This window comes from Brachycentrus maculatus, unplaced genomic scaffold (assembly GCF_059751285.1).
Source record: "Brachycentrus maculatus isolate JH-2025_06_01 unplaced genomic scaffold, ASM5975128v1 h1tg000144l, whole genome shotgun sequence".
Taxonomy (NCBI): Eukaryota; Metazoa; Arthropoda; class Insecta; order Trichoptera; family Brachycentridae; genus Brachycentrus; species Brachycentrus maculatus.
The window spans coordinates 4,205,723-4,213,674 of record NW_028280897.1 but is presented as its reverse complement, the minus strand read 5'-3'; positions in this window follow the sequence as shown (position 1 = coordinate 4,213,674).

Here is a 7,952-nt window from a genome sequence, read left to right as displayed (position 1 = left end):
GTTGTACTCTTCTTTATTTACTCATTCGATTCACATGCCCAAACCATCTCAAGACACCGTTCTTAATTTTATCGATAATTCTTATCTCAGCTTTGCATTTCTTCCTTATTTTACCATTCGAACATCTTTCATTCATAGAAGATCGCATTTCTGCTGCATTCAGTCTACATTCATCCTTTTTTGCCATCTCCGTGCTTCACTTCCATACATTAGGTTTGGTACCAGGACTCCGTTGTGTACTGCTAATTTAAGCTTAACCGCGTAAGAAACACTGATATCCGGAGCACATGTGTATGACGGAAGATATCGTGAGATGGGGACAACAATGAAGGCGATACTGGAATGAGGATGTGAACAGGATGCCAGAAGGCAGACTTCCACGTAATGGTTTTCAATGAAACTCTGAAGTAGACCCCCAGGCAGACCCCGAAAAGGTGGAGAGATAGCTGATAGTCAACATCCCAAGAGCATAGACAGATCCTTAGAATCTATAGAAAGATGATAAAGAAGAAAAACACTTAAATGCCTCCAGAACTACCATACGTTCTGTCAGTGTCCGCTTACAACAGAGAAGGAGAACTTTATAAATATCTTAGCTCTTACCACTCTGTAGGCCAGACATTCTGGCCCGTATGATTCTAGTAGGCAGCTCCGTGGGCCACAATGTCTGACCCGGCGCAGGTATAACTTTAATCACTGATTTCTCTATCACCCAAGTATATTCTACCAAAAAATATTTCAGATAAACACAGTTAATCTTAATTAACATTGTCATACGAATTGCCAGACATAGTGTCCCAAATATTTATTTTAATGGTAGAAAAACGTCTCATTCATGAGAAAAAATGGTCAGAGTGGAAAGGGTTAATTAACACAGGCTGGAATCCAACTCCTTACCCAAGTATCCACCCTTCATTCTAAATCTAATTCTAGAAATGAGGTCTAAATTTCTTTAGTGATAAAGCTAAAAGAATTTAAACTACAAATTATTTTATCATTGTTATTATTGTAATTTATTTTTTTTGTAAATTAAAATAAGACTTGATACTGGTAGAAACATAATCTAACTAAACGATTGAAAAAAAAACAAAATAATTAACAAATGATGGATCTATTATTTTTTTATTTGAATAATAACATACTGTGACATTGATTATAATTAAACACTAAACACCAATTTTAAAATATTTCAAAATATAACATCATAAAAAATATTGAAAAAACAGATATGTACATCAAACATTAATGAGTATATTTAGTTATTTTACATTTATGAGAAAATATATACATATTTACAACATGTGTTTGGTGACAATTCAAATTTTATATTTTATTAGATAGCAAAGCATATGAAACACAATAGATAAATTCTCAAATAATCGTGTAAAAATGTTACATTTTTTTAACATTGAACACGTTACGATTTTCAAGTAAGTACGAGTGAAAAATATATTTTTTATAGTGTAAAGATTAATTTCCTACTCAAATTAAACTATATATAAAATGAATAAAGTCCCTACACAAAATTAATTTACCATCATACTCGTACCCACAAATAACACCTTTTTTGGACATAATTATATACATTTGTTTTTATTAATTTTCATATTATAATTATACACAGTAAACCCCCTATAACGTTGAGATAGGCCTTTCGTCATCAGAGGGAACGTTTAGAGGGTAAATGTATTTAGATTGAATTTAAATTTTATAGTGACTCATTTCAGTCATTTCCGCTGATTAAAATGTAATGATACAATTTAAAACATTAACCCCTTATAACGTGGAACCTATATCAAAGTTATAACAGGGTTATAAGAGGGAATTTAGTTAATATGAACTATTATATTATACATAAATATATATTTTAATAAACATGTGTCTACATAATTAAAATATGTAATTAAGGTTTTACTTCGATAGGATATTATGTAATACGGAAAAATATTATAATTATCATATAATGATAAAATAATACAAAATTTTGTATGGTTTTCACGGGGATTACCATAATTACAAAAGCTTTGTTTAATTACATATACTTATAGGCTGAAAATTTATTTCATTCTGAACATTTATTTTTAACTTACTGGGAATTTAGAGGTATTTGAGTAAAACCTTGTTTATACTTAGTTAATACATCGTAATTACAATATTTTAAGTGTGTCCAAATACTTGCTCACAAATCGGGATTATCTCCAATTTAGAAGTTATTTAATATTATTTTTTGACATCTCAACATAGATAAAGAAGAATATTGAAGTCTGGGCATTTACAGGGCTTATGGTTGTTAATAAATTAACTGGTCAAATTATAAGCTAAAATATAGAAAAAAATGAAGAAAAGGATATTTTCTAGCGTTTCTCATGTATGTGATTATAATCCAGGATTCGGACCTTACATATAAATGAAAGAGTTTCTGCTCAGTAAAAAGCTTATTTTATTTCACCATAGATGTCTCTTGTGAAATTCTAGTGAATTCAAGTACTTTGTTTCGAATTTGAACAGTATATATAGAATCAAAAATTTGAGTAGTGTGGTTATTAGTACAGTAGGTATTGGTGAATATTACACGTGTGTAATATTCACAAACCAGTCTACGACGGTCGTAAGCCCCGTTAATCCCGAGAGTTCCATATTCTTCTTCATCTATGTTGAGATGTCAAAAAATAACATCGTTATTGCACTCGGATGAGATTAATGTTCAGCCTTAAGTAAGATTAGATTATATAGTGAGAAATACGCAAGAGTGTTGAAAGTATGTGTACTTTTTTTACAACATTTTGAGTGTCGACTGGTGAAATAAGTTGTCTGTTTATAGCTATACATCAATTTACAAAATTTCCATACTTAAAATTAATATCGTCTACAAGAGATCATCACGATATTTGGAATAGGTATATATGTAGATGGAATTATGAATGCTTTATGTACATACGTACGCAGGTAGATAAGTACAAGCTATACAAAGTGCCTATAAATATATGCAATTTTTTACATAAATAGTAATAGAAGCAGAGGAAAACATAGAAAATAATAAAATATTCCGAATACTTGGGCGAGTCATGTTAAGAGTTAACAAAAATATTTCAGAATATAGCTCTATTGTTTGTGCCAACGCACATGCCCTCCACAATCGTAAGAAGCAGGCTTGGGTGTCTTATATTTTGGTCTATCCATCTGGCTACTTTATTTAGTAAGTATCTAGACTCCCCAGCCCTGTTTATGTAGTACCTTGTTGTTTCCTATATGTTTCGACCGATGTATTCCCAACAAGTGCCTGTAGCACCACATCTCAAACGCCTCATTCTGCCTGCCCGATAGTCCACATTTCGCTTCCATACAACATAATGCTCCAGACTAGAACATACTGTTAAAGAAAAGTATCCTTCGTTTAATGCTGATCTTTCAGGCCAGCATCTTTCACCGTTTATTCTTCTTCTAACAATGATTAAAGAAAACACTTCGTTTTTTACCACTTGAGTTTTATTATAGACTACATGTTTCAGAAGTTAAACTTCCATCATTCAGGTCTGTATAATAACTAAAATATAAAATATAAAATTGTTCTATAAATAAGGAGAGGGGAAAGTAAGGGGAAGGGGTTAGTCAAGGGACGGAGTTTGAGAACAAAGGAAAAATGGAAAGCAATGGTGAAGAATTTTGAAAGAATATATTATTTAATAAATTATTATTAGAATTCAGGTTTTTTTGGATTTCTAAATTTCCAAGATAGTTCATAATTCAGAAATCCAAAAAAACCTGAATTCTAATAATAATTTATTAAATAATATATTGTTTAAAAATTCTTCACCATTGCTTTCCATTTTTCCTTTGTTTTCAAACTCCGTCCCTTGACTAACCCCTTCCCCTTACTTTCCCCTCTCCTTATTTATAGAACAATTTTATATTTTATATTTTAGTTATTATACAGACCTGAATGATGGATGTTTAACTTCTGAAACATGTAGTCTAAAATAAAACTCACGTGGTAAAAAACGAAGTGTTTTCTTTAATCATTGTAACATGTCTTACCACAAAGTTAATGCCGAAACAATAAATAAAACTTTTTCTAACACATTACTTACCTATATAGCAAGAGTAATTGTATAATACACACATGCACACGACCCAGAATTGAAATTCGACCTTCCACTCGACAAAACACGCTGTCGTAGCGTAGTAAATTCATCAATCATCAATTTGAAACGTGACATCCACTGTTTACTTCCTTGAATATTCAATGTGTGCAAAGTAAAATAAATTTAAATTTAAAAGTGGCACTTACCAAGAAAAAATCTAAAATAATCAAATAAATTTGACAAACAATGATTTTGATTAAAACGAATTGAAAAAAAAAAGATGTTATTCTATGTATAATATCTAATTATCCGAGTACTTTATAAAGAAAATTTAATGGTACCTAAAAACAAAGAATATATCTTTACTCCTTCATTGGTATTTAAAATAATTTATTCATAATTCTTCTTCAAAAATGTTTTTTTTATAGAAGTGACACTCCTTAGGTGTTACGCGATTCGATAATCGTTAACTGGGCGAGAATTGAGTGAAATTTCAAAGACACGTGACGTATGTTAGACACATTTCGTTACATGACAGAGAAGAAAGATATAATGTAGAGAGAGCTATACATTCCGACGACATGGGAGTGGAGCAAAAGAGACGACCAGTTGAGATATCACGAGTTGTGTTAGTAATATTTATTATTGCGCTTTAACAAACGCAACGAATTAGCAACAAAATCAAAACTTACAACAGATAATTTTTTTCTCTCTTGTCTTGAAAATATCGATTCATGGACATTTTATTTCATTTGTTAGTATATGGTATATTTTATAAGTTAGTTATCATAAACCAATATCAGTATTACCAATTAAAGCTTCAATTAATGACAGTATAAATATTGAGTAAACAGAATATTTTTATGCAAAGTTTGTAATTGTTGCATTTCTTTTGAGTTGCTCTCTGTCTCTCTCTCTCTCTCTGTCTGTCTCTCACATTTAATCTCTTTATTTCTTATTTTTAAAAAGTTTCACTTAGTTCACGTGTACGGTACTTTATACCCAATTAAAAAGATAATAACCTTACGATTATTTCATACGTATCTTCAATTTATTATTATTTTTATTTTTTTTGTCAGCAAAAATACTTTAATTTTGCTTTATTTCTGTGATCCTAAGCTGCTCATAATTAGAAATAGGTATCAGATTGTGGTAGAGTGGGTTCGAACCAAGAAACCCTGACTCAAGAGTCGGCGACACTAACCACGGGACCACAACCCGACACATGATTATTTTATACATATTAGTATTTTTCATGAGTTTAAAAATAGCTTAAAACAATGTTTCAGATGATGTATCAAATAATAACGTGTGTCACAAAAAGCTTGTGCATAAATTTACATGAACAATACATAGTCAGTCTACGCCGTGTTTCGAATTGCAATCACATTTCAAATTTCTATGCAAAAACACGTATGTGTCTGATTTGATGTTTGGCTATACCCGTTCTAAAAAACTTGATTCAGTATTGAATACAATGATTACCAATTCAATTTGGGTATTATATAAAATACCTGTAAATGTAATTCAATATCAATTGACTTTTGGGTATTATAAAAATACGCGCAAATGTCATGAAATATATATAACAAAAACAAATGCTCGTGATTGACTAAACCCTCGCTTTGTAGCCATACTAATCCCTATACAATTCAGTTTTAGAATTTTACACTACATATAAAATTAAAATTATAATTGGAAAAAATTATATTTAAAAAAAATAAATATTAAAAGTTTTTGTATTTTTAGAGATATTTTTTTTTATAAAAAAGTTATAATTTTAATCTTTGCTAAAATCAAACAAAACTTACATGACAAAATATTGCTTCGAACGTATTTTTTTAATGTTTTTCGTAAGTTTTATGTACAAGTATTTTTAGAATAAATCTATTTTTTTTTACAATACGAATCTTGGCAAAAATAAAGCAAAACTTACATGCATCATAACAGCTAAAATATTGCTTTAAAAGTATTTTTTCATACATCAAGAGTATGTTTTATGTCAAGTATTTACAGAATATATTATTACTTTTTTATTTAAAGTTACAATTTAAATTCTGACATCATTACAGACCAAATATTTTTTTAAAAGTCAAAGCTAAAATGCGTTTAACGCATTCAATGTATGTATGTACATGTATACCAAATACTTAGGTGTAGGTACATGAAATAAAACGTGGAAATATTATAAACGTATACTCAATGATAGGTGACCATATCCACATATTATATATCAATAATTTATTAAATATAAACCTACTTTAAAAATTATTTATACATATATTAAACCCTTATCCGCACCCCAATGGTGCATAGGGCACTGCATCATATAAATAAAGTGTTATCTTGATCGTTAACACATTAAGGAAAGGTGATCAGCCATTCGCTACAGGTACCAGTCCAGGGTAATATTGAATAAATATTATAGTGAAAAAAAAAGTTATATTTATTTGACCCCCCCCCCTAGGAATCGAACCCGGGACCTCCAGAACGGTAGCCGAGCGTGCTGACCATTATTATACTACGGAGGCGGACAAAAATAGTATATTTGAAATAATAAATCGTTTTTTTTTATGTGCATTACAAACGATCACAATTGGAGGTTTTATTTTACATTTACATCTTACGGAAAACATACATATCTTACATATCTTACATTATCTTAAGGAAAAAACTCATATTTTGATCTATCATGGTCTTATATTTTTATGACGTCTATGTACCTTGCAATATTTTTGATTTATGACCTTGTAATATTGTATTTTTGTATTATTTTTTGACATCTCATCAAAGATGAAGAAGAATACGGAAGTCTGGGCATTTACGGGGCTGACGACCGTCATAGGCTGGTTTAAGTGATCACTTTACACACGTGTAACATTCACCAATTCTATCCATTATTGACAACCACACTACTCAAATTCTTGGAAGTTCTATATATATGAACCAATTTAGAAACCTTGTTCTTGAATCACTAGAACTTCACTAGAGACATCTATTGGTGAGATGTAAAGAAGCTTTTTATTAAGCAGAAACTCTTATATTAGTATGTGAAATCCGAATCCTGGATTATAATCACACACATGAGAAACTCCAGAAAATACCATTTTCATTTTTATTATTTAAGCTTATAATTTGACCAGATAATTTATTTACAACATTTTGAGTATTTATTTTATTTTATTTTATTTTTATTTTATTGTATTTTTGATCCGATTACTGTATTATTACCAAAATTATTTCTCGAGTATTGACGCTAGTAAACAGGGGGCGTCATGTTTTTATGAATAATATTAATACTTTTAATGATTATAATAATACTATACCTTCTGCGAAGGTGAAGATATTGAGATGGAAAATTTTGTATTTTTTCTTGTTTAAAAAAAATCCGGATCAATTAATACAGGTTTATGTGTTGGACTACGAATCTAACTAACTAACTAACTAACCATCACCCGATTCTCCGCAGGGGTAGGCAGAGAGAATCGAACGCCACACCACTCTGTATTTGCAAACATTCTTCGCCTCTTTTACATTCATGCATCTCCTCATACATACCCGACGATTATTACGACTCCTGACCCGGCCGCTTTCAAGTATTTGACAAACATGATTGAGCCAGGTTTTCCTCGGTCTTCCACCGCTTCTTTTTCCGACTACATTCGCCTCATAAATTTGTTTGACCGTTCTTTCCTCACTTATACGTTCCACATGTCCAAACCATCTCAACACACCTTTCTTAATTTTATCGATAATACTAATCTATCTTACACTTTGTAATACGATATTATATATTCATGAATGAAGTTGGAAAAAGAAGCAGAGGACGACCGAGGAAAACTTGGCACAATCAGGTATGTCAAATATTTG